The sequence below is a fragment of the Engystomops pustulosus genome, chromosome 2 (genome assembly GCF_040894005.1).
Source record: "Engystomops pustulosus chromosome 2, aEngPut4.maternal, whole genome shotgun sequence".
In the NCBI taxonomy this organism is placed as follows: domain Eukaryota; kingdom Metazoa; phylum Chordata; class Amphibia; order Anura; family Leptodactylidae; genus Engystomops; species Engystomops pustulosus.
The window spans coordinates 189,402,702-189,430,193 of NC_092412.1; the positions used below are offsets into that span (position 1 = coordinate 189,402,702).

At 44.1% G+C, this 27,492-nt stretch overlaps 1 long non-coding RNA gene across 1 annotated transcript in view; it reads right to left on the reverse strand.

Moving 5' to 3' along the window:
- Nucleotides 1–251: 251 nt before the first annotated feature.
- LOC140116682 (uncharacterized) overlaps nt 252–27,492 on the reverse strand; it is a 42,510-nt gene continuing 15,269 nt past the window's right edge. Inside the window, exon 3 of the long non-coding RNA XR_011852903.1 lies at nt 252–583. This is a non-coding gene — a long non-coding RNA (uncharacterized lncRNA). The remainder of the gene's footprint in view (nt 584–27,492) is intronic.

The following is a 27,492-nucleotide window of genomic DNA, read 5'->3' on the forward strand; positions in this document are numbered from 1 at the left end:
GAATATAATGCTTTATGATATAATTTAATACAGCTTAGGCTAACATAGACAAACATAGATAGACAAACATACAGATAGACAGACATACAGATAGATAGACAGACATATAGATAAATAGACAAACATACAGATAGACAGACATATAGATCTTGTTATAGCTGAAAGCAGTCTTTTAATATGCCAATCAACCGCGGGTGCTGCAGCTAGTATTTCAGAAAATTAATATTGCTATTTGTATACTGTGTCTGACAATTTATATTGGATGTGCTTGATGTCATGAGACTGCCATGTTGCAGAGTTGCTGCTCATCATACCTACCAGGTTGGGTTTCAAAGTTCATTTGGTATACGCTGGACAATCAGCATTTCTTGTCTCCTAGCTTGATAACTCCAATGACGAAGCAGAAGCATGAGCAGAAAAGGATCTTTGGCTGGTGTGCAGTAAGTCGCTACCTTCTTCCTCTTTACTTGGTATCTTTTCAAGTGTTGGGACGTTATGTTATTTTGAAGCGCGCCTGGAACAGGTGAAAAATGAAATTCCATAAGCTTTCAGGGCCGTGTGACTCCTCTTCTTGGTTATATCCCTGTTTTGGCAGAAAAAGATGGGTCTTTAGCAATGTAAAGTCACAGTATGTGGCGATCAGTTGACTCCTTACACGTCCATGTAGTCAGGAAGACAGGCCCCCGCCCCAATGTTGTCCCTTGGAAATGCTTCTGTACAATTTTCTGATCAGATAATACAACCACTAACAGACTTGAAATTATTGGTAATTTTATAATCATTGGACTTATATATAATCATTAATCTCTAAAAACATAATAACAGAGGTCCAAACCCAGGTGTGAATTGGGCCCAAGAATTAATGCCTAAAGGAAATCCGTCAGAAGTGTTGACCGTATAAAACTGCAGACGGTGTTAGGTATTGGCCATGGAGATCTGTATAACCATACCTTTTCGACAATTCTGGTGCACTACAGTGTGAGATTTCTTCAATGTCCTGCAGCTAAGCCCATTTCAGACATTTTTTTTATTTCAAAGCTGTAATTAAATTCTGAAAAGTAATAATAATCTATTCAGCACATAAAATGTTATCATTAATAATGGTATTTTGAATGATTATTTATTTTGCAGTATTTTGTCATCATCATTTTTTTTATTTTTTTATTACTATTATTATTAATTGGGCTTTTTTGGACTTTTCTTTTGCCTGTTCTTTTGACAAGAAATTACCTTGAATCTTCATATGGAGAATTTAATGTTTATTCTTTTGTTTTCTGGATAAATTTTTTGGTTACTTGTGTAATACAAGTGCCTTAATAGTGCCTTTTCTGCATAGAGGATATTTCAAAATTACATTAATCTCCATTTTCCATCTGAAATTTGTGCTGCATGTTCTCTAGGAAAGGGCTTAAATATTACATGTTTTTAAGAAACCTTTGATTTCCTGTGGCGTCAGTGCAGCTTGCTTTAAATTCTCAATCAAGTCAGTATTAAATTAAAATTTCTCATACATTAAAAATCCTGAACATGCTACGATTCCATAAATCATGAAGAAGGGAATGCAGTATTAATGTTTTAGCTCATACGACTACTTCTTTTATTTTGTAAGGAGCTAGTGCTTTAATTAATGAGTTTTAGAAATGATCTTACAACCCTTTGGCTCCATAAGAGAAACCCTTGCTGTGCTAAAGGAAGCTTTTCTACCAACATATTCCTGAATACACCTTTTTCCATCTATATCAGTTCATGTTCACCTTGACATACTGTGAAATGTTCCCTCTTATTTCCCTTGTTTAGGATTATTAAAGATGTTATTGAATGAATATAAAATCTTCCTGCACTCATGTCATGTTCACAATCTGTTCCTAAATTCTTTCAGATTATAATCTGCAAATATCCATGCAATCTTCCATAGCCTTTGATCTAATGTGGTTGACCTAACCAAGGTTCTTTTCACTAGTCCACATGTATTTTGTGAAATTCTTAGATTCTAAAGTGATACATTTGCATTGTTGTTAAGTTGCATAAATCTCAGGCAGAAAACTTTGGGGAAAATCTACTGATCCATGTTAATTGTCAGATTTGTCACCAATTTAAGTCATATCCAATTTAGTCATATCCCTTGTCAAGAAAAGGAACATTGTTTGTAAGACTATATTTTGTTCAACGAGTGTATGCCACTTTTGAGGTAGATGATATCAACTGTACTAGTTTTCCCACCTACCACCAAAACCCATTACCCCAATGGCAATATAGGTTCAAGTCTCAGTTAATGCAATTAAGAGTTTTGACTTTAGAATACTAAAATGTCAGTGCCTATAGCAACATAGAAATGCAAATGAATGTCAAAAGCAGAGTTTTCCTGGATGATGTATAACATGATTACACTATACTACCATAGGACCTTACCAGTACCTGCACCTTACTCAAAACTCAATAAACTCCACAAACATATGATATTGTTTATTTGGAGAAACCAAAAACACTGTATAGCTGTAAATATCTCATATACTTCAATACTCAAGGGTGATATGGGGGGCCCTTACCAACAATCTTACCATAGACTAATAATAACCAGACAATTAAAACAATGGTGTTACTCTACAAATAACTTGGGCTGGCTTCATTCCCAGATAAAACTACCAAATACGGCCTCCCATTTTTCTGTACACAAAAATAAGGAGTTTTCTCTATAAACTCAACTATTACAAGAGGACACTGCCAGTCATATTTTAGATATACAAAAGTGTGAGCATAAACTAATTTAATATTATTAATGATTCCTGGCAGTATTGTTGATAATAAAATAAGTAATTGCAAGCACAGAACCTGTTTATAGTTACCGATCTCCACGGTAATGACCTGCTTCAGTGCCAGTCGCACATGGGTGGTCTGAACTCTCAGTTCTGTTGCCGAGCCCCTGGAGTGTGCACATGTGTGCTGTACACAAGGTGGTGCTCATTTGAAGCAGCTGTGCGTATAGATGTGCACGTTTCAGCTCTATATAGCAGCCAATATCTGTACTGTGCACAGAATGGAGTATCTTGGGAGCACAACGGCAATCTTTTTTACACCGTCCAGTGTGTGCAAGGTTAGTTTTCAAAAAACTAATAGCCACATCAATTTATAGGAACAAGTATAGAAGTGGTTTTACAAACCCTTTAACACCTTTCTTTCCCTTCCTCTGAAGTGTTGAAAATGACTAAGAGCATTTATATGGTCTTTCATGGAGTAGGTAACATAAAGAAATTCCTACTGGGCTCACAAATGCAAATTTACTAGAAATCCATTATAGATGGTACCTCGCACTGAATAGAAGGACAGAATGCAGAAGGAACTGCAGGAAAGACTTAGCTGACTGTTTGCAGAAGTACATGTGCCCTCTGCATCTTTAGCTAAACCTGGGAAAGGGTGATGGAATGTCGCTGTACATATTATAACATATTTTGGTAAAGGTTTACTCAGTTTTACTACTTATTAGTGTCATGGGTGGTCCTGCGAACCACATCGCGGGTCACGGGCTCACCCGTGTTCCTCTTCCCCCACCAGCACACCGCCAGTGCATCTCACCCGTCCCGGCTCCTGGCTCGCTCCCCTCCGCTGTGCACACGCGTCCCCGAGTGCTAGGGCCCGCGCGGCAGCTTCTCCAGATTTAAAGGGCCAGCGTGCCATTAATTGGTGCTGGCCATATTGTCCAATTCTACATAAGCCTGCCATATAGCTCCCTGGATTCGGAGTCTGCTGGCGCCTCACCTTTCTTTGTTCTATATGAAAGGCATCCACGTCCACCCCTACCTCTCTCTGTGTCTGCTGATGTTCCTGCTGTGGAAGAGTTGGTAGCAGACCTTAAAGCTCTGCTGCCTGCCCTGACCCTGAGCCTGGAATTGACCCCAAGACTGACTTCTGCTAAGGTACCTTGACCTAGGCTGCCACCGAGGGCTAGTCACACCTGTGGAACGACCTGGTGGTATCCTGCCGCAGCAAGTCCAACCCGCTTTGCGGCGGGCTCTGGTGAAAACCAGGTGCCACTTAGACTCCGGTCCCAGGTGTCGGCTAGTTCCAAGTCCCACGGTGGTCCAGAGGATCCACTGATCCTGACAATTAGAAAAACTTTAAATGGAATTTTTTAAATCATTTGTAATCTTTGATTGGCTAATTAAAATAACAACAAAAAAAACATGTAGTTAATAGAGATGAGCGAGCACTAAAATGCTTGAGTGCTCGTTACTCGAGTCGATGCTCCGAACCCCATTAAAGTCAATGGGAGACCAAGGGGACCAAGGCTCTGCACAGCTTGGCCAAACACCTGGAAACCTCAGAAAATGATGGAAACACCATGGAAATGGACAGGAAACAGCAGGGGCAGCATGCATGGATGCCTCTGAGGCTGCCTAATCACACCATTATAGGGCAACAGCATGGGGATGACAGAGTGACCAAGTGAGGCGAGATAGCATCTAAAACACCCAATAATTGACACTGACACTTTAGGGGACGGCATGCGGAGGCAGCTGCAGGCTAGAGAGTGGCATGGCGACATGCCCCAAATGGACTCAGGCTTCAAACCAATTAAAAAAATTCCTTTTGGCGAGGATAACGTGCAGCACTGTACGTATCAGTATTTGGCCTGGTTATTGCGGCAGAGAAGAACCAAAAGAGGTGAGCAAGAAGAGCTGAAATGATTCCCTGTATATTTGACGGTATATTTAGTCGATAACAAAGCATGGCGGTGACAAGTTCCATAACGTATCAAGTGAACAAGTTCCATAACTTATCTGGTGAAACACCCGAAAAATGAGCCTGACACAGCTCGTTTGCTAAGGGGACAACATGTGGAGGCAGCTATGGAGATGACGTCTGGAGGATGCTATGGAGACAACGTGTGGAGGCAGCTGTAGAGACGGCATCTGGAGGCTGCTATGGAGACGACGTGTGGAGGCAATGGGGACGGTTATGGCACTTGAGGTGGACGTAAGTAAGTGACAAAAGAGGAGTGAAAAGATAGATTTTAGGGGTAAAAGGTTATAGGTTGTTGGTTGAACATTGCTGCAGTTCAAACGATGTTAGTTGGATTTTGGGATGGAGCTGGCGGTCCGCAGCCAGGCGAGCTTTCGCCTGTCTAAGCCCCGGCCTCTTGGCTCCTCCCCACCCAAAATGGGCCTGGGGCCAGAAGCGTTTACTTTGAAAAAATTATAATTTTCAAAGTAGGCGAGGTCGTTTGGATATTTCATCTAGGAATAATGGAATAGCATAGCGGTTCTATTTTTTATTTTTTTCGGAAATGGTTCCATGATTAAGAGCGACAGTATGGGGCATCCATATTGCGCTGCTATGATTGAAACTTCAGGTCCCCAGCATGATTTCGACAGATGGGCCGAGTTCCATTATGTATCTGGTGAAACACCCGAAAATTCTGCCTCACACAGCTTGATTGCTAATGGGGACCATGTATGGAGGCAGTAAGGTAGTAGTAGATTAAAGGTTCTGCAGTTCAAACAATGTTAGTTGGATTTTGGGATGGAGCTGGCGGTCCGCTGCCAGGCGAGCTTTTGCCTGTCCAAGCCCCTGCCTCTTGGCTCCTCCCCACCCAAAATGGGCTTGGGCCCAGAAGCATTTACTTTGAAAAAATTATAATTTTCAATGCAGGCGGGGTCGTTTGAATATTTCATCTAGGAATAATGGAATAGCATAGCGATTTTATTTTTTATTTTTTTCGGAAATGGTTCCATGATTAAGAGCGACAGTATGGGGCATCCATATTGCCCTGCTATGATTGAAAGTTCAGGTCTCCAGGATGGCAACGACAGATGGGCCGAGTTCCATTATGTATCTGGTGAAACACCCGAAAATTCTGCCTGACACAGCTCGTTGCTAAGGGGATGATGTGCTGTATTTCCTCTTCCGCTCCAGCGTCTGGGGTATAGACAGTTGATCGCTGTGCATGGAGACATTGGTGGAAGCTGTGGAGGATTCTGGAGGCGAAATGGACAGGAAACAGCAGGGGCAGCATGCATGGATGGCTCTGAGGCCGCCTAATCTTGGGATGGAGCTTGGGGTCCGCTGCCAGGCGCACTTTCGCCTGTCCGAGCCCCTGCCTCTGGGCTCCTCCCCACCAAATATGGGCCTGGGGGCCAGAAGCGTTTATTTTGAAAAATTATAATTTTCAAAGCAGGCGGGGGCTACAAACAGTACTTCTAAGAACCTTTTGTATAAGATCAAGTGTAGTACTGTTCTTATAAGTAATTGTCCTGGTTATGGCGGGTGAGGGGGAGGTAAACAGATGTGCAAGAAGCGCTGAAATAATATTGGTCAATGATAAAAGTTTGGCGGCATATTTTGTGGATAACACAGCAGGGTGACGACAAAGTTAACAAGTTTTATGTGGAAGCCGTGAAAACAAACCAAAATTCTGCCTGACACAGCTCATTTGCAAAGGGAACGCTGTATGGAGGCAGCTATATGGACGACTTTTGGAGGCAGCTATGGAGATAACGTGTGGAGGTAGCAATGGAGACAATGTGTGAAGGCAGCTATAAAGACGATGTGTGGGGGCTGCTGTGGAGACAATTAAATTTGGATAGTGCCTGTATGTGGCAGTCAAAAAAAGTTTTCAAACCAGAGGACCGGGGAGGTGGCCCTCCATAAAAATTAAATACATAGAGTACTATAGCTAGAGCCAGTTGGCCCTGGCAAAAAATAGCCAGTTTCTTCTGTTTTAGTGTACAAAAAGGAGGAGAAGGAGGAAAATGAGGAGGAGGAGTGCAAGCTGTCTGCTTGCCTACTCTCCATCGCTACTTGTCCCGCAGAAGTACGCCCTCTGCCGCTAACGCTGTCAGAAGGGAAATACTGTTTCAGCTTGTGCACCAGGGCCTTCTGGTATTCATGCATTCTCACACTCCTTTTCTCTACAGGGATGAGAGTTGTAAAGATTTTGCTTGTACAGTGGGTCCAGGAGAGTGAATACCCAGAAATTGCTGCTGGAATAAATTCTTTGAGTGCGAGGGTCACGGATAGAGATGAGCGAGCACTAAAATGCTCGGGTACTCGTTATTCGAGACGAACTTTTCCCGATGCTCGAGTGCTCGTTCCGAGTAACAAGCCCCATTGAAGTCAATGGGAGACTCGAGCAGTTTTCAAGGGGACCAAGGCTCTGCACAGGGAAGCTTGGCCAAACACCTGGGAACCTCAGAAAAGCATGGAAACACCACAGAAATGGACAGGAAACAGCAGGGGCAGCATGCATGGATGCCTCTGAGGCTGCTTAAATGCACCATTATGCCAAAATTATGGGCAACAGCATGGCCATGACAGAGTGACAGAATGAAGCTAGATAGCATCTAAAACATCCAATAATTGACCCCGACACTATAGGGGACGGCATGCAGAGGCAGCGGCAGCAGCGGCAGGCTAGAGAGTGGCATGGCGACATACCCTAAATGGACTCAGGCTTCAAACCAATGGGTGGCAGAGAGGAACCAAAGGAGGTGAGCAAGAAGCGCTCAAATAATATCGGTACATGATAAAAGTTTGCGAGTATATTTTGTGGATTACACAGCAGGGTGGCGACAAAGTTAACAAGTTTGATGTGGAAGCCATGAAAACAACCCAAAATTCTGCCAGACACAGCTCGTTTGATAAGGGGACCATGTATGGAGGCAGTGAACTAGTAGTAGATTAAAGGTGCTGCAGTTAAAACTATGTTAGTTGGATCTTGGCATGGAGCTGGCGCTCCGCTGCCAGGCGAGCTTTCACCAATCCAAGCCCTTGTCTCTAGGCTACTCCCCAAACAGCACTTCTAAGAACCTTTTGTATAAGATCAAGTGTAGTAGCGTTCTTATAAGTTTGGGATATGGCGGGTGAGGGGAATGTAAACATCTGTGCAAGAAGCGCTGAAATAATATCCGTAAATGGTAAAAGTTTGCCAGTATATTTTGAGGATTACACAGCAGGGTGGCGACAAAGTTAACAAGTTTGTTGTGGAAGCCATGAAAACAACCCAAAATTCTGCCTGACACAGCACGTTTGATAAGGCGGCCATGTATGGAGGCAGTGAACTAGTAGTAGATTAAAGGTTCTGCAGTTAAAACTATGTTAGTTGGTTCTTGGCATGGAGCTGGCGCTCCGCTGCCAGGCGAGCTTTCGCCAATCCAAGCCCCTGTCTCTAGGCTACTCCCCAAACAGCACTTCTAAGAACCTTTTGTATAAGATCAAGTGTAGTAGCGTTCTTAAAAGTTTAGGATATGGCGGGTGAGGGGAATGTAAACAGATGCGCAAGAAGCGCTGAAATAATATCTGTAAATGGTAAAAGTTTGCCAGTGTATTTTGTGGATAACACAGCAGGGTGGCGACAAAGTTAACAACTTTTATGTGGAATCCATGAAAACAACCCAAATTTCGGCCTGACACACCTCGTTTGATAAAGGGACGATGTATGGAGGCAGCTATATGGACGACTTTTGGAGGTAGCAATGGAGACAACGTGTAGAGGCTGCTATGGAGACAATTCAATTTGGATAGTGCCTGTATGTGGCAGTCCAAAAAAGTTTTCAAACCAGAGGAGCAGGTAGTTGGCCCTCCAGAAAAATGGAATAGATTGAGTGCCTGTATGTGGCAGTCCAAAAAAGTTTTCAAACCAGAGGAGCAGGTAGGTGGCCCTCCAGAAAAATGGAATAGATTGAGTGCCTGTATGTGGCAGTCCAAAAAAGTTTTCAAACCAGAGGAGCAGGTAGGTGGCCCTCCAGAAAAATGGAATAGATTGAGTGCCTGTATGTGGCAGTCCAAAAAAGTTTTCAAACCAGAGGAGCAGGTAGGTGGCCCTCCAGAAAAATGGAATACATTGAGTGCCTGTATGTGGCAGTCCAAAAAAGTTTTCAAACCAGAGGAGCAGGTAGGTGGCCCTCCAGAAAAATGGAATACATTGAGTGCCTGTATGTGGCAGTCCAAAAAAGTTTTCAAACCAGAGGAGCAGGTAGGTGGCCCTCCAGAAAAATGGAATACATTGAGTGCCTGTATGTGGCAGTCCAAAAAAGTTTTCAAACCAGAGGAGCAGGTAGGTGGCCCTCCAGAAAAATGGAATACATTGAGTGCCTGTATGTGGCAGTCCAAAAAAGTTTTCAAACCAGAGGAGCAGGTAGGTGGCCCTCCAGAAAAATGGAATACATTGAGTGCCTGTATGTGGCAGTCCAAAAAAGTTTTCAAACCAGAGGAGCAGGTAGGTGGCCCTCCAGAAAAATTGAATAGATTGAGTGCCTGTATGTGGCACTCCCAAAAATTGTTTAAAACAGAGGACCGGGTCGGTGGCCCTCCAGAAAAATTAAATGCATAAAGTACTATAGCTAGAGCCAGTGGGCCCTGTCAAAAAATAGCCAGTTTCCTCTGCTTTACTGTACAAAGAGGAGGAGAAGGAGGAAAATGAGGAGGAGGAGGAGTGGATAAATTATTCAGGTTGAGCTTCCTTCACCTGGTGGAGATTGGAAATTAGGAGAAATCCAGGCTTTATTCATCTTGATAAGCGTCAGCCTGTCAGCGCTGTCAGTCGACAGGCGTGTACGCTTATCGGTGATGATGCCACCAGCTGCACTGAAAACCCGCTCGGACAAGACGCTAGCGGCAGGGCAGGCAAGAACCTCCAAGGCGTACAGCGCCAGTTCGTGCCACATGTCCAGCTTTGAAACCCAGTAGTTGTAGGGAGCTGTGTGATCATTTAGGACGATGGTATGGTCAGCTACGTACTCCCTCACCATCTTTCTGTAAAGATCAGCCCTACTCTGCCGAGACTGGGGACAGGTGACAGTGTCTTGCTGGGGTGACATAAAGCTGGCAAAAGCCTTGTAAAGCGTACCCTTGCCAGTGCTGGACAAGCTGCCTGCTCGCCTACTCTCCCTCGCTACTTGTCCCGCAGAACTACGCACTCTGCCGCTAGCGCTGTCAGAAGGGAAATACTGTTTCAGCTTGTGCACCAGGGCCTGCTGGTATTCATGCATTCTCACACTCCTTTCCTCTCCAGGGATGAGAGTGGAAAGATTTTGCTTGTACCGTGGGTCCAGGAGAGTGAACACCCAGTAATCGGTGCTGGAATAAATTCTTTGAACGCGAGGGTCACGGGATAGGCAGCCTAGCATGAAATCTGCCATATGCGCCAGAGTACCAACGCGTAAGAATTCACTCCCCTCACTGGCCTGACTGTCCATTTCCTCCTCCTCCAACTCCTCCAACTCCTCTTCTTCTGCCCATACACGCTCAACAGTGAAGGACTCAACAATGGTCCCCTCTTGTGTCTCGCCAACATTCTCCTCCTCTTCCTCCTCATCCTCCTCCACCTCCACCTCCTCCGATATGCGCTGAGAAACAGACCTAAGGGTGCTTTGGCTATCAACAAGGGAATCTTCTTCCCCCGTCTCTTGTGAGGAGCGCAAAGCTTCCGACTTCATGCTGACCAGAGAGTTTTTCAACAGGCCAAGCAGCGGGATGGTGAGGCTGATGATGGCGGCATCGCCACTGACCATCTGTGTTGACTCCTCAAAGTTACTCAGCACCTGACAGATATCAGACATCCACGTCCACTCCTCATTGTAGACTTGAGGAAGCTGACTGACCTGACTACCAGTTCTGGTGGAAGTTGACATCTGGCAGTCTACAATCGCTCGGCGCTGCTGGTAAACTCTGGATAACATGGTCAGTGTTGAATTCCACCTCGTGGGCACGTCGCACAACAGTCGGTGAGCGGGCAGTTGGAGGCGGCGCTGCGCTGCCCTGAGAGTGGCAGCATCTGCGCTGGACTTCTTGAAATGCGCACAGATGCGGCGCACCTTCGTGAGCAAATCAGACAGATTGGGGTATGTCTTGAGGAAACGCTGAACTATCAGATTTAACACATGGGCCAGGTATGGCACATGTGTCAGTCTGCCAAGTTGCAGAGCCGCCACCAGGTTACGGCCGTTGTCACACACAACCATGCCTGGCTTCAGGTTCAGCTGTGCCAGCCACAGATCAGTCTGCGCCGTGATGCCCTGTAATAGTTCTTGGGCGGTGTGCCTTTTATCGCCTAGGCTCAGCAGTTTGAGCACCGCCTGCTGTCGCTTAGCGACGGCACTGCTGCTGTGCCTAGAGCTACCGACTGATGGCGCCATGCCCACGGATGGTCGTTCGGAGGAGGAGGTGGAGGAGGGGTGGGAGGAGGAGGAGGCATAGTAGGCCTGAAACACCTGGACCGAGGTAGGCCCCGCAATCCTCGGCGTCGGCAGTATATGACCAGCCGCAGGGTCAGACTCGGTCCCAGCCTCCACCAAGTTAACCCAATGTGCCGTCAGCGATATATAGTGGCCCTGCCCGGCAGCACTCGTCCACGTGTCCGTGGTCAGGTGGACCTTGTCAGAAACGGCGTTGGTCAGGGCACGGATTATGTTGTCTGACACGTGCTGGTGCAGGGCTGGGACGGCACATCGGGAAAAGTAGTGGCGGCTGGGGACCGAATACCGAGGGGCGGCCGCCGCCATGAGGCTGCGAAAGGCCTCGCTTTCTACTAGCCTATAGGGCAGCATCTCCAGGCTTAGCAATCTGGAGATGTGCACATTAAGGGCTTGGGCGTGCGGGTGGGTTGCACTATATTTGCGTTTCCGCTCCAGCGTCTGGGGTATGGAGAGCTGAACGCTGGTGGATGCTGTGGAGGATCGTGGAGGCGACGATGGGGTTTTTGTGGCAGGGTCCTGGGCAGGGGGCTGACTATCAGCTGACACAGGGGAAGGAGCAGTGGTGTGCACGGACGGAGGTGAACGCGCTTGTTGCCACTGAGTGGGGTGTTTAGCATTCATATGCCTGCACATACTGGTGGTAGTTAAGCTAGTAGTGGTGGAACCCCTGCTGATCCTGGTTTGGCAAATGTGGCACACCACAGTCCGTCGGTCATCCGGTGTTTCCTTAAAGAACCTCCAGACTTCTGAAAATCTAGCCCTCGCCGCAGGAGCCCTCGCCACGGGAGCTTCACTAGTTGACACATTTGGCGCTGATGCACCACGTCTGGCCCTGCCTCTCCGTCTGGCCCCACCACTGCCTCTTCCAACCTGTTCTGGTCGAGGACTCTCCTCCGTCTCAGAAGCACTGTGTTCACCCGGCCTCTCAACCCAGCTTGGGTCTGTCACCTCATCATCCTCCGATCCCTCAGTCTGCTCCCCCCTCGGACTTCCTGCCCTGACAACAACTTCCCCACTGTCTGACAACCGTGTCTCCTCATCGTCGGACACCTCTTTACACACTTCTTCCAGTACGTCAACAAGGTCATCATCACCCACAGACTGCGACTGGTGGAAAACCTGGGCATCGGAAAATTGCTCATCAGCAACCGGACAAGTGGTTTGTGACTGTAGGAAGGGTCCAGAAAACAGTTCCTCAGAGTATGCCGGTTCAAATGGCAAATTTTGCTGGGAGGGGGCAGACTGGGGGGGAGGAGGCTGAGGTGCAGGAGCTGGAGGAGTGCCGATTTCGGTGACATGGGTGGACTGCGTGGAAGACTGACTGGTGGACAAATTGCTCGAAGCATTGTCAGCAATCCACGACATCACCTGTTCGCACTGTTCTGGCCTCAACAGTGCTCTACCACGAGTCCCAGTAACTTCAGACATGAACCTAGGGAGTGTAGCTCTGCGGCGTTCCCCTGCTCCCTCATAAGCAGGTGGTGTCTCACCCCGCCCAGGACCACGGCCTCTGACCCCTGCAGTAGTTGGACGCCCACGTCCCCGCCCTCGTCCTCTACCCCTAGCCCTCGGGTTAAACATTTTGAAAATGAGAGTTATAACTTTAATTTTTTTTTTAACTTTTTTTTGTGTTTTTTTTTTTTGTGTGTTTTTTAGTTTTTAAAGCCAAACGATGCTATCCTATTGCTATGGCTATTTTCTAGCCAAGTATGAAAGCACACTGCTATGCCAGATGAGATGACACTGAGTTATGAAAAAAATAAACGTAAAATAAAAAAGGAAATGGCAGACTGTGCCTAATTGAAATCCAACCCCGGGCCCTAATAAATTTTCCCACTTCGGTCTTTGCGATGGATATGTGCGTCACTAAGCGCAAAACACAGTGGTCGCAAGTCTCACTCCAAATTGCCCCCAATTTGCTAGTAGATGCACTGCAGCAACTACAGCCACCAGCAGATCAACCAGAAATCAAATATATATAACGCTACTGTAGGCGTAAGTAAGCCGTTTGGATTCTCCTATGGCTATTTTCTAGCCAAGTATTAAAGCACACTACTATGCCAGATGAGATGATGCTGAGTTATGAAAAAAATAAACGTAAAATAAAAAAGGAAATGGCAGACTGTGCCTAATTGAAATACAACCCCGGGCCCTAATAAATTTTCCCACTTCGGTCTTTGCGATGGATATGTGCGTCACTAAGCGCAAAACACAGCGGTCGCAAGTCTCACTCCAAATTGCTCCCAATTTGCTAGTAGATGCACTGCAGCAACTACAGCCACCAGCAGATCAACCAGAAATCAAATATATATAACGCTACTGTAGGCGTAAGTAAGCCGTTTGGATTCTCCTATGGCTATTTTCTAGCCAAGTATTAAAGCACACTACTATGCCAGATGAGATGACGCTGAGTTATGAAAAAAATAAACGTAAAATAAAAAAGGAAATGGCAGACTGTGCCTAATTGAAATCCAACCCCGGGCCCTAATAAATTTTCCCACTTCGGTCTTTGCGATGGATATGTGCGTCACTAAGCGCAAAACACAGCGGTCGCAAGTCTCACTACAAATTGCTCCCAATTTGCTAGTAGATGCACTGCAGCAACTACAGCCACCAGCAGATCAACCAGAAATCAAATATATATAACGCTACTGTAGGCGTAAGTAAGCCGTTTGGATTCTCCTATGGCTATTTTCTAGCCAAGTATTAAAGCACACTACTATGCCAGATGAGATGACGCTGAGTTATGAAAAAAAAAACGTAAAATAAAAAAGGAAATGGCAGACTGTGCCTAATTGAAATCCAACCCCGGGCCCAAATAAATTTTCCAACTTCGGTCTTTGCGATGGATATGTGCGTCACTAAGCGCAAAACACAGCGGTCGCAAGTCTCACTCCAAATTGCTCACAATTTGCTAGTAGATGCACTGCAGCAACTACAGTCACCAGCAGATCAACCAGAAATCAAATATATATAACGCTACTGTAGGCGTAAGTAAGCCGTTTGGATTCTCCTATGGCTATTTTCTAGCCAAGTATGAAAGCACACTACTATGCAAGAAGAGATGACACTGAGTTATTAAAAAAATAAACGTAAAATAAAAAGAAACTGGCAGACTGTGCCTAATTGAAATCAAACCCCTAATACATTTTCCCACTTTGGTGTTTGAGGTGGATATGTGTGTCACTAAGAGCTAAACACAACGGTAGCAAGTCCCCCTGCTAATTCCTCACAATATGGTACTAGCTGCACTACTAGTGCCAGCAAGCCCAGCCACAAGCAAATAAAAAAAAAAAGTATAACGTTATTGTAGCCCTAAGAAGGGCTGTTGGGTTGTTGTAGAATCACTCCTGCCTAACAGTAAGATAATAGAACACCCTAACGCTTTCCCTGACCAGCAGCAGCTCTCTCCCTAGCGGCATCCAGACAGAGAATGATCCGAGCAGCGCGGGCAGCGGCTAGTCTATCCCAGGGTCACCTGATCTCGCCAGCCAACTGCTATCTACGTGTAAGGGTAAAACGTCATGCTGGGTGGAGTGCAGAGTCTCCTGGCTTGTGATTGGCTCTGTTTCTGGCCGCCAAAAAGCAAAACGGCGGGAGCTGCCATTTTCTCGAGCGGGCGAAATACTCGTCCGAGCAACGAGCAGTTACGAGTACGCTAATGCTCGATCGAGCATCAAGCTCGGACGAGTATGTTCGCTCATCTCTAGTCACGGAATAGGCAGCCTAGCATGACATCTGCCATATGCGCCAGAGTCTCAACGCACAAGAATTCACTCCCCTCACTGGCCTGAGAGTCCTGGACCGAGGTAGGCCCCGCAATCCTCTGCTTCGGCAGTGTATGAGCAGCCCCAGGGTCAGACTCGGTCCCAGCCTCCACCGAGTTAACCCAATGTGCCATCACTGATAGATAGTGGCCCTGCCCGGCAGCACTCGTCCACGTGTCCGTGGTCAGGTGGACCTTGTCAGAAACGGCATTGGTCAAGGCACGGGTGATGTTGTCTGACACGTGCTGGTGCAGGGCTGAGACGGCACATCGGGAAAAGTAGTATACCGAATACCGAGGGGCGGCCGCCGCCATGAGGTTGCAAAAGGCCTCGGTCTCTACCAGCCTATAGGGCAGCATCTCCAGGCTGAGTAATTTGGAGATGTGGATGTTGAGGGCTTGGGCGTGTGGGTGGGTTGCACTGGATTTCCTCTTGCCCGGGAGGTGTTTGTGCCGGGGTCCTGGGCAGGGGGCTGACTAGCAGAGGCAGCAAATGAAACAGGGGAAGGAGCAGTGGTGGACCGGGCCAGAGGTGAATGGCCTTGGTTCCATTGAGTGGGGTGTTTAGCATTCATATGCCTGCGCATACTGGTGGTGGTTAAGCTAGTAGTAGTGGAACCACTGCTGATCCTGTTGTGGCACAGGTTGCACACCACAGTCCGTCGGTCATCCAGTGTTTCTTTAAAGAACCTTCAGACTTCAGAAAATCTAGCCCTCGTCACGGAAGCTTCACTACGTGAAACATTTGGCATTGATGCACCAGCTCTGGCCCAGCCTCTAGGTTGAGGTGGAGGAGCTGGAGGAGTGCTCACTTGGGTAACATGGGTGGACTGCGTGGAAGACTGACTGGTGGACAAATGGCTAGAAGCATTGTCCGCAATCCACGACATCACCTGTTTGCACTGTTCTGGCCTCAACAGTGCTCTACCATGAGTTCCAGTAACTTGAGACATGAACCTAGGGAGTGTAGCTCTGTGGCGTTCCCCTGCTCCCTCATCAGCAGGTGGTGTCTCACCTCGCCCAGGACCACGGCCTCTGACCATTGCAGTAGTTGGACGCCCACGCCCTCGTCCTCTACCCCTAGCCCTCGGGTTCAACATTTTCAAAAGTCTATTATAGACAAAACAAAAATATAAACTGTAAATTTTTTGTGTTTTTTAAATTTTTTTAAATTTTTTGTGTTTTTTTATTTTTTTATAGAACAAAACGTGCAGAAGAAATCACACAGCACCCACAGAAGATAATTACTGTGGATATGCAGAGAAAAAGGGATGGGGACAGAGAGAAACAGCGCTACCTAGTGCGAGATTATCCTTGGTTAGTTCGGGGGTGCTCTTGAGGAAGAGGTGCTCTTGGGTGAGATTGGGTACTCACCTTTGCTGGTTGTGCTAGAGACAGGCATAACGCTGGGTCAGGCATATGTGATAAGTAACCGCTGCCGCGTCCCCACCCTCGCCCGAAGGTTGGGTGACAAGGGCGTATAGCAAATGGGCTGGAGGGTAGGTCACTGGTTGTGCCACCCTATGTGTAAAAATGGGACGTCAGAAAGGCACTGGTCATCAGGGGTAAGAGGTTTCCTTTTATTCAAAGATATTTTGGACAACGCGTTTCGCACTCCAATGAGTGCTTCCTCAGGTCTAGGCTTGTGCTGGAGAAGTGATCACTTCTCCAGCACAAGCCAAGCCTTTTCACATATGAAAAGTTGCCGGCAGCAGCGAGTGCGCAGGCGCGGGGACAGTAACGCCCCGCGCAGGCCCACTCCCGTCTGGCCGGCCACGCCCCCCCCCCTTCACGTCCCTTTATGCCCCACTGGCGTGAAGGCGGCGGATTGGGGAAAATAATCGCAAAAGCTAGCAGTAAGCTAGCATTTGCAATTATTTCAGGGCCTCTGCACCACTGGCGGTGTGCAGAGGTCCTGAAAAATATCCCCCTTTGTCTCTATTCATACCATTCTGTTAATGGAGAAAATTACTTAGAGGCTCATTTACAAATTGTGTGGTCAGTTATGGTTGTGGTTGTATTCTATATTTCAGTTGTCTTTCAAAAATCATAAAAAATCTAAAAGAAATCTTGAAAGAAGCAATCCAAATAGATTTTTCAGGGTTTTGTGTAGAAATTGTCAAAAACAAATCCAGCATAACCATCACAGTTTAGTTGGGAATTTAATGTGTGAACATAGACTTACAAGAAATTGAAAATAACATCCATAAGCTGAGATCCTCAGAAGTCAAATTAGCGCTTTGCAGATGGTTGCTGTAACCTACTGCTAATTAAACTTGTTACAATTATACAATTTAGGAAGGTGAATATTTGGAAGATTTAGCTTTACTATATGTTTCTTTTGATTTACTACTTAAATATGCAAAAAACATACCGTTTCATCAGCTTTTAGCATCATCACATGCAAGAATTACCAAAATGCTTTCTTAACCTATTATTATTATTCTTTGCTCTACTGTTTTGGTACTTATTTCTATAACATGCCATAATATTCTGGCTATCCACAACAAGCATTTACCATATTTTTGGACTATAAGGCACACTGGACCATAACATGCACCTAGGTTTTAGAGGAGGAAAAATAAGAAAAAAAGTTTTTTTCACCTAAAATATTTAATAAAATAACAGTAAAGTAACGGTGCCGTACGGAGCAGTGTGGTGCAGCCATGTTTCTCTTTGGAGAGGGGCAGGGGTGAGCAGCACCCCTTCCTCCTGTACAGTACGGTATGGCGGGCACATGTTTGTGTAAATGTAGGCTAAGGAGACTGTGTAGGGGATACTTTTATTAGAGCTCATTGTGTGACATTTGGTGAAGTTTTAATAGTGTACTTTGTGTGGGGAGAATTAATGGGGAGACTTTATTAGGGTACATTTTATGGGACACTCTTACCAGGTGCTGAAGGATCACTCCCTTGCCGACACTACAAGTGTTCTGTCAGATTCAGCTCTATACAGAACACTGTGTTGTTCCGTTGACCCAAGATTGATTGGCTAGGGCTTGGCTGGCACCAAGCTCAGCCAACCAGTGTTGGGCGCAGAATTAGTGAGGAATTACATCTGTTTTGAATGATCCGGCTCATTTGGCTTGGCTCACTGAAAAGAGCCGGCTCTTTTGGCTCTCAAATGGCTCTCAAACGGCTCTTTAGATAGAATTATGCTGGCACATAGTCAGGGGGTCTCAATAGGTATGAGTATATGTGACAATGGTCACAAGAGCTTACACTCTATGAGGAAGAGGACACAGGAGGTGACAGTGCTTGAATAATGGTCAAAGGAACTTACACTCTATGAGGAGGAGGACTCAGGAGGTGACAGCACTAGTACAATGGTCACAGGAACTTACACTGTATGAGGAGGAGGACACAGGAGGTGACAGTGCTTGTACAATGGTTACACACACTTACACTCTATAAGGAGGAGGACACAGGAGGTGACATTGCTTGTACAATGGTGACACACACTTACACTCTATGAGGAGGAGGACATAGGAGTCGACATAGATTGTAAGCTCCTGTGACCATTGTACAAGCCCTGTCACCTCCTGTGTCCCATGCAGTTCACCCATGCATACAATATCAATCATCTTAACTATGTTGTACTATATTACATACTTATGTCAGGCTCAATGAATTTGTCTCTTTGGGAATTATAGTGGCTTTTTATTCTAAAAACTATGTGAGGTAGACATATAATAATGTAATACATCCGTAATCATGTACTGTATGTATCATAACACTGTAATTGAATGTGCAATATGTATGTTGGCATTGTGCAATATGGAGATTTATTCATGTATTTATATGACTGATGTTTGGGTTCTTATTAATTTTTGTTTGTCTGGCGTTCAGAATCTATAAGAATACTTTTACACAATATTTATATTTTTATTGAGTATGAATATGTGTATTCAACTTAACTCACTGTTTGTTTTTATGGTCTATTAATTGTCTTGTGATTTATAACACTCTATGTATAGGTTTATGAGCATTCTAGGCATCCCTCTTTTTCTTACTCCCCTGTATTTGGGATCACTAGTCTCCAGATAGCGATCACTACTAAATTGTCTGGTATCGTGGGGTTTGACAGGGTTTCCTAGTATCATGTTACATGGCGGACTTGCGAGATCTCGCAATATTTACGGGCTAAGGTGATAGCACAGTCTCGCGTTGTTTGATAAATTCCAATGCCCGCTTTCATGGTTAGGGGTGCGATATATCGTGATAACTGATGGGAATCCATGTTACGCCACCATGCATCACATTGCACAGTTTATGTAAGTTTGTCCATGTGTCTCTGATTTAGGTATCGATTATTTCCACTGTGATAGGCCGATTCCTGTATAAATGTGTGCTGCTCTGTTGTTATGGCATTCCCCCAGATGAAGCGAAGTGTGCAAAACACGTGTCGGGGTTGGCACTCACTACCTCCGGTCGGTATTTGTACTTATATAGTTACGGGTCGCCAATCCTTTTGATTCACCACTCTATATACCTTTTCCCCTCAGGTGGGCTTGAGAAGGGGTTATGTACATAAATTTTACAGCTACTTTAGCTTGTTGTTATGACTAATTGTCTCTCAGGTTACACATAGGGGTACCATATGATTGTTACCGGGGTAATGTCTGCCATTTTATCTGTTGTTGCCCCCAATATGTCTGTTTTACCTTATATGTAGTTTACACAATAAAGATTACCTGTATATACTTTATTTTGTGTCATTTGATTACTTAGGACAAACTAAGATAGCTCTTTTCTATATGTGGGGTGATTATGCTTGGCCCGGCTTTTTTCACCTCACCATACATTAGTGTACTACTACTCTTTGGGAATTGGTCAGTTTCACAAACCTGTGAGTACAGCACAGCAGGCACAGGAGCAGAGACTCAAGTACTGGTCACATGTTCTGTCCTTCCGGTCTGTGCTTGCCCTGCCCCTCTTTAGTGTTATTTGTTGCCCCTGTAGCACAAGCAGCTGGCACTCTGGGAGAAGACAGCCTCCTGTCAGTCACAGTGAGTGCTCCGTGTGGAGGGGCGTGGCTTTTGCTTCCCTTCATCAGATAACCTGGTAGTGGGTGTCACAGTGAGTGTGCACTGCATGTGATTACTGAGCTCTGCTGCTCACAGAAACTAGTAGGCGGCAGCTGTGTGTGGAGCCAAGCTCAGAGCAGTGTGCACATGCTCACAAGCATACAGCTCACTGGCTCAGCGGACAAAACAAAAACAGAAAATGTTATCATAGTCATAGTAATACTGAAGGGTCAGCAGTGAGGGGGTAGCAGGGCTATGCAGCACTCTGTAGGGAGGTCAGAGGTGGCACATAGAAGGCCATTAATCCAGAGGCTGCAGAGCTGCTGGAGATGTGTGCAGTGGGGCCAGGTATGGAGAGAGCAGTGTAGCAGAGAGTGACCAGACGTCCCCACGACCCTTACTTCCTGTCTGCAGTGTGGAACCCCCAAAGGAACTGGACAACTGAGCCACAGAAAATCTATTGAAATGACGGAGGATGTGGGGAACAGGAACAGGAAGACCAGTCCACAGCAGAGAGGGGGATGATGGACAGCACAAAAATCACCCTGTTCAGGTTCTGGGATCTGGGAGCACAGGGTACTTGGTGAGTGATTTTATGATGGCTGCCTATTTGGAAGGATGGCAATCAGGGTCCTGGGAGCTCTTAGCTGCACATCCTCTCAGCCAGTCATCTGTCCATGCCCCCTGGTGCAATTATATTTGCAGTAAACTAGGACAACTAATAGGTGGTGCAAAGTACAACTCACCAATTACATAAATTACACCAAATTTATCATCCAGCATCAGACACAGTGATAATTCTTGTGCAGAAAACTGTCTAGTCTAACTCTGCATTGGTCTAATGTGTGACACTTTAATAAATCTCCCATGTGCTTATTTCTACCTGTTAAATATACATTGTACAAAGCTCTTATCAAGGAGCCACAATCCTATGAAAAATGGCAGATCTTAGCAGTGGGTGTGAAAAGCTGGTCAATCGGCTGCTCAGCAGCCCAACAAAACATTTCTGAGTGAGCTTGAATTTGAACCTGAGTGTATTCTGGTTGGGGTCCACTTAAAGTGGTTATCTGAGTTTAAGAAATAATTTAGTGACAGGCTGTGGCGGACTATTTAAAAAAAATTAAATGTTTACTTACCTCCAGCTGATATCCCGTGATGTGTCCGTCTGATCTGTGCACCAGTTTGTTTACAGGGGTGCACCTCGCTGGCCGGAAGCTCCTTGTGCATGGCTTCTGTGCCTCTGTAAACAAACATTGGCATGGATCAGACGGACCACAGTGCGGGACATCAGCAGCGCCAGAGGAGGTGAGTATACTTTTTTTTTTTAAACAGCTCGCCCAAGCCCGGCCCTAAGTTAATTCTTAAACCCGGATAACCCCTTTAAATTTTCTGACTCAGTTATTTATTCATGTAATTTTGCTTTAGAGATGGTAAATCAGGTGTGTTTATGTCTAATCCCAGACTAAATGCCTTAATCTGTACGACCATGTCAATAGCCTGAAAGTCTTGAATAAAATATTTATTGCAAAATTTACAAATAACTGTAGTTCCTGAAATGCATCATATTAAAAGTGATCCAGCAAAAACCTATGAATATGTGCTTCTATCAAAATAGATACCATGTCCTGAATTATAGAAATAAATAGATGATTTATGCAACCAAAGTGTCACAATTCAGGGTCTAGTGATTCGTTAGTTGTATTGAGTCCTTTGAAATACGAAGTACAATGTAAAGTAGCTGAGGAAGCAAAATAAGTCACTCCAGTGATGGAAATGTAATCATTAGACTATTGAAGGAGCTCAAGTTAACATAAACATATTGATGAAATTAATTGATCCTAATTAATTGATTCTAGATATCTAATAAGATACAAGTTTAACATGAGCAACAAGAAGTGTCAGCATTTGTACTCAAATTGCTGGTCAATAAAGGAATTTACAGAAGATTTATTTAAAACAAGTGCAATTGATGAATAGAAATGAGTGGCTCCTAATTTCCCATTCATGTTCGGGGTTTGGTTTATCTCCCGCTCGACCCAGACATATTGCTAGGTTGACTGCTGAACATCCAGGGCAAATAAACAGCCCTAGTAACTACTTTTGATTGTCCAGGGTTGTCATTGCTTAGTTGTTAAAGAAAAAGTAGAGAATAAATAGTTCTCAACATAGGTCATACTATATATTTCAATGTCTTTATTTTACTGTATAGCCAAAAGGATGCAGACAAACTCTTGTACTACTGGGGCTCAGCCAGTCTAAGACACACATACCTAACAAGTACTGTACACTAAATCAAATATTTTACTTTCTCAATTTACATATATTAGTAGTAAATGTAGTGAATTTACAGGCTTGTAAATCATGCTATAAAGCAAATGACATTAACCCCTAAATGATGTGTGCAGCCATCATCCTGGCTTAGATCCCTGTGACATCATCGGGGAGTGACAGTCTGTCACCATTACAGCCTGAAAAGGGTAGCAATTAAAATGATATCTCACCTTATAAAAATGACATGCTCTGTACACTGAAGTATGTAAAAGTTATTTGCAGCAGAAGATGGATAAATTACATTTTTAAGTACAGCCAATCAAGCAGCTTGCAACCCCTTAATAACCAAAGGCATGTCCTTTGTAGGCATGCCTGTGATTCACTAGACTGGACATGTAATTCTGCAGTATAAGAACAGGGTCACATGTCCAAATACCATTATACATTATAAAACTGCCCTTCTCAGGACAGTTAGGTGTATAGGAGAAACTGCTATTATAAGGGAGGGTTGGAAATCTGAAATAATTGCCCTTCTGTGGGCTCTCTCAAGATCTGTATTACACTGCTTTAGTGTAAAGATAGTGTTACTGTTTATAGAGGATTATACAGCAATACAGACAGGAAAATTACCAATTACTGTATCATCTGGCAAAGTATTTAAGCTCTTGTCTATACAATTTTCAGCTCCAGAAAAATCATAAATCATTTTCTGAATTGAATATTGCAAACTGATACATGGCTGTTGTTCGTTAATATTGTGCATTTATACATACATCATAAAAGTACTGTTTTCTGTTAATATTGTTCACTGATATGTGGCTCCTAAAAGCGCTGTTGTCCGTTAATGTTGGGCACTCATATGTACATCATAAAAGTGCTGTTGTCTGTTAATATTTCACACTGATACATGACTCCTAAAAGTGCTGTTGTCTGTTAATGTTCTGCACTCATATGTACATCATAAAAATGCTGTTGTCCATGAATATTGCGCCCTGATACGTACCTCATAAAAGTGCTTTTTACCATTAATATTGAGCACTGATATGCGGCTCCTAAAAGAGCTGTTGAACATTAATATTGTGCACTCATATGTTCATCATAAAAATGCTGTTGTCCATAAGAATTGTGCAAAGACGTGTACATCATAAATGTGCTGTTTTCTGTTAATATTGCACACTGATAAATGGATCATAAAATGTCTGTTAATATATTGAGTACTGATACATGAATTCTAAAAGTGCTGTTGTCTGCTAATATTGTACACTTATACATACATAATAAAAATGCTGTTGTCAGTTAATATTGCACACTTATGTGTACATCATAAAATTACTCCTGTTTTTTAACCCTTTCATGCTCTGTGACGGATATATCACGGGCTGAGACCTCTTCATACAGAGATGGGCTTTGCAGCATATCACAGCAAAGACCCATCGCTAACACCCGCGGTCGGTGCTTGCACCGATCGCGGGTGTTAACCTTTTCTTTGCCAGTTGCACTGAAAGCATGGCAGTGCATGAGCATGTTTCCACCGATCATCACCCCCCAAACATCATCGGGGGGCGGTGATTGGTTGCCACGACAGCCTCGGGTCTTCATTTGACCCAAGGCTGAATGGCTTCTGCATATTCATTACAATGAGCTAGTGGCTCATTGTATTGTACAGTGTGCAGAAATGCCATAAACTGCGATACAGTTGTATTGCAGAATATGGTAGGAATGATCTGACCATCTAGGGTTATTGTACCCTAGATGGTATAAGAAATACTGAAAAAAAAGAGAAAAAAAGTTTAAAAAATGTAAAAAATTTATAAAATAATTCCATAGAACTCATATAAAATATAATAAACAGTAAGAATCACAAACACATTAGGTATCACCGCATCCCAAAATGCCCGATCTATCAAAATATAAAAAAGGTTTTAACCGGCGGGGACCCCCAAGATGGGAAATGGTGCCCAAATGTACAAAATGCGACTTTCACACCTTTTTACATGACATAAAAGATGAAAAGTGATCAAAATGTTGCACAGTCCTCAAAATGGAAGCAATGCAAGCAACGGCTTATTTCGCAAAAAATAACAGCTCAAGCAGCTCCATATACCAAAGTGTGAAAAAGTTATTAGAGTCAGAAGATGGCAAAATTTTTTTTTCCTTTTTCGTACACATTCGTATAATTTTTGAAAATGTATTAAATTGCAATAAAACCTGTATAAATTTGGTATCACCATGATCATTCCGAATGACATACCGAGTTATCTGACGCGCAGAGTGAAGGTCGTACAAACTGAGCCCACAGGAACGTGACACACATACGTTTTTTTTTTCAATTTTTCCACATTTAGAATTTTTTTCCTGCTTCCCAGTACTTGGCATGGAATAATAAATAACATCACGGGAAAGTAAAATTTATTACACACAAAATAAGCCCTCACACAGCTCTGTACACAGAAATATGAAAAAGTTATGGATTTCTGAAGGTGGAGAGCAAGAAATGTGCAAAAAAACCCTGCATCCTTAAGGGATTAATGTAGCACAATCATAAATACATCACAAAAATCTACAGACAACTGGCAAAACAAATCAAAAGGGGTGAAGGTGCAGTGGTCAGCTCGTAGCCACTTCATTGACTGCTACTGGCCATGCCCAGAGACCCATGAAAACAAAGGCCATCCCACAGGGTATCTGCAGCATGAAATTTTTTCTCACAGAATGTAAAATACAGAACATATGTCATTTGTACAATGTGCACTAGTCCACACAGCATGGCCAAAGCCTCAACAATCTGAGCTCCTCGTGTATAACTAGGCTAGGCAACGGCTGAGACACCAAAAAAGACTTGGAAACAGCTAAGGCTTCCCCTGCTGCCTCAATGTGTCCAGCCTCTTCTACCTTCTCCCAAGTACTCCCAAGTCACAAAATTACCAGTTTCTCTGCAAAGGGAGGGTGTGGTGGCACCAGCAGCAGCAGAACCACCCTCACTATCACCAAGCAGTTCGTATTTTCAGAGTTCAAACTTCACTGCTGCTCTCCTTTCTGCACTGTAGAGGAACTGTGTCCTACCCAGCCACCACCTCAAAGGTGATGTACCAACTAGGTGGAATTTCACTTTACATATGCTGGAAAAGGTGAGTCAGGAACAATAACAGGCAGCTGTGGATTCCAGCTCCAGATTGCCAAGTTGAGTCGAAGTAGTAACCAGCAGCACTTCACAACCAATGACTCGCCCTCCATGAGAGATATTTGTTTGGTGCTGCACTGCAATATGCCATAAATATGGTCAATGCTGATGATGCCATCATCAGCTCTGCCATCCTCATCCTACACCCTGGTAAGACAAGTGGTATTTTACTGCCTTGTCCAGCCAGGGACCAGGTTGCAGAAGGAGCATGATGAGGAAGCAGAGTTGGACGACATTTAGAGAAGCTCACAGGTGTCACTGAAGATGCAGAGGGGTAGGGGGAGTCTCTTCCCACCAAAGACAGCTCGTCCTGACCACAAGCAGTACATTTTTTTTCTTTATTTTGTGTTGTCAATTTTATTACTGGAGGAGCAAATGTTAATTACTACTGGTGAGGTAATTATGTGCTAACTCAAACCTGACACCACAGGAGGTTCCTTTATGACCATAGGAGACAGCCTGGTTTGCATTAAGTGTAAGAATTCACAACTCTGCTAGCTCATCTCTGGGGAAGGAGTGATAAAAAGGATAATAGACTGTGTGTTGCTTTCCTGCCAAAAATCTACAAGAGGCAGAGAGGAATACCATAGCTGTCCATTACTGGGGCATAATTCATATTTATGGGTACACAGTTACAAGGGGAATTATAGGATGTAGATACCCGAGTATGGCCCAAGAATCAAAAGCTTAGCTGCATGGGAATCCAGACAATTGCAGGACACCCCTAACATTAGGCCTAGACACCCCAAGCTTGGTATTGGGTGAAAGGTAGCGAGGTACCCTGCTGATTGGAAGGTTGTGCCATCTTTCAATCTAAAGTTGTTGGGGTTTTAATAAAACCCCAGACTCAGGAAGTACCTCTCTGGAGGGAGGAGAAAGAGGGAGACCTCCTCCTCACAGTGACATCAAGGCCAGGGGTGGGGGTCAAAACCCCACTGGGTTTAAATTAGTAAATCTGCAACAAGGCTTTGTTCAGTTCTGAGGACTTTATTCATTAGAAGACTGATCCAATTCTCTCCATGCTGTGTCCTCCAGCCAATTTCCACTTGCTTTTTGATAGTAAGCATATTTTGTTTCCTTTTTCCCATAACTGTTTGTATGTATTGTATGTATGTTATTTTTAACTTCTTTAGTGCCTTTAACTGCAGTGAGAGGAATGGTTTGTGGTTTTCCCATTGCTTCTTTTATTACTATGGGAATGACTTACTGGGTCTGAACACAAAGAGGGCCTTTAACTGTTGTGACATCATGGTTTTTTTTAAATTATATTCTTTAACCCTTTAATGACCACCTTATTGTCCACCTTTCTATGTTGGAGCCTCAAAAGAAGATTGCGGGATATCGGGTCCTGCAAGTGCTAACGCCCGGGATCAGAAAAACTCCAATCCTGGGTGTTTAACCTCTGCAGTCAAGCATGACCGTGGAGGGTAAGTGCGTCCCTAACATCCATCCTGTGGCAGAACCTATTCGGTGAATGATGTAAAAAAAACTCACGAAAAACTTCCCGTAATATACAATTTTTAATCAAATACCCTCAAGCAAAATGTTCTAAAAAGTGATCAAAATATGATAATATGATACAACTGAAAATAACAATTCTTTTCATAAAAAATAAGCCCTTAACCAGACCTGTCAACAGAAAAAAACAGAAGTTATGCCCTATGTAAATGAGGTATCACAGAATTTGTAGTGAACCAGAGAATAAAGATAAAATATTATTCTTATGTTATGGCAAGTGGGAAAAAAAGTGCTAAAAATCCCAAATAAATATTGATAATTTTGTTTGTACCTCCCTTGAAATAGTTAATAAATCTCAAGAATAAGTTATAGACTCCAAAATTAATTATCTATACATCTCACTCCACAAAGAATAAGCTCTCATATGTTTACATTACCAAAAAATGTTAATTTTATAGCCTGTACAATACAAATCTACTGTGAATAGCGCTGCTTTGATTCTGTTCCCAGCCATGCATTCATACAGCAGTTTACCACCACATATGGGGTCTCAGTACACTCGGGAGAAATTGGGCATCAAACTTTGCAGAGCATTTCAGCA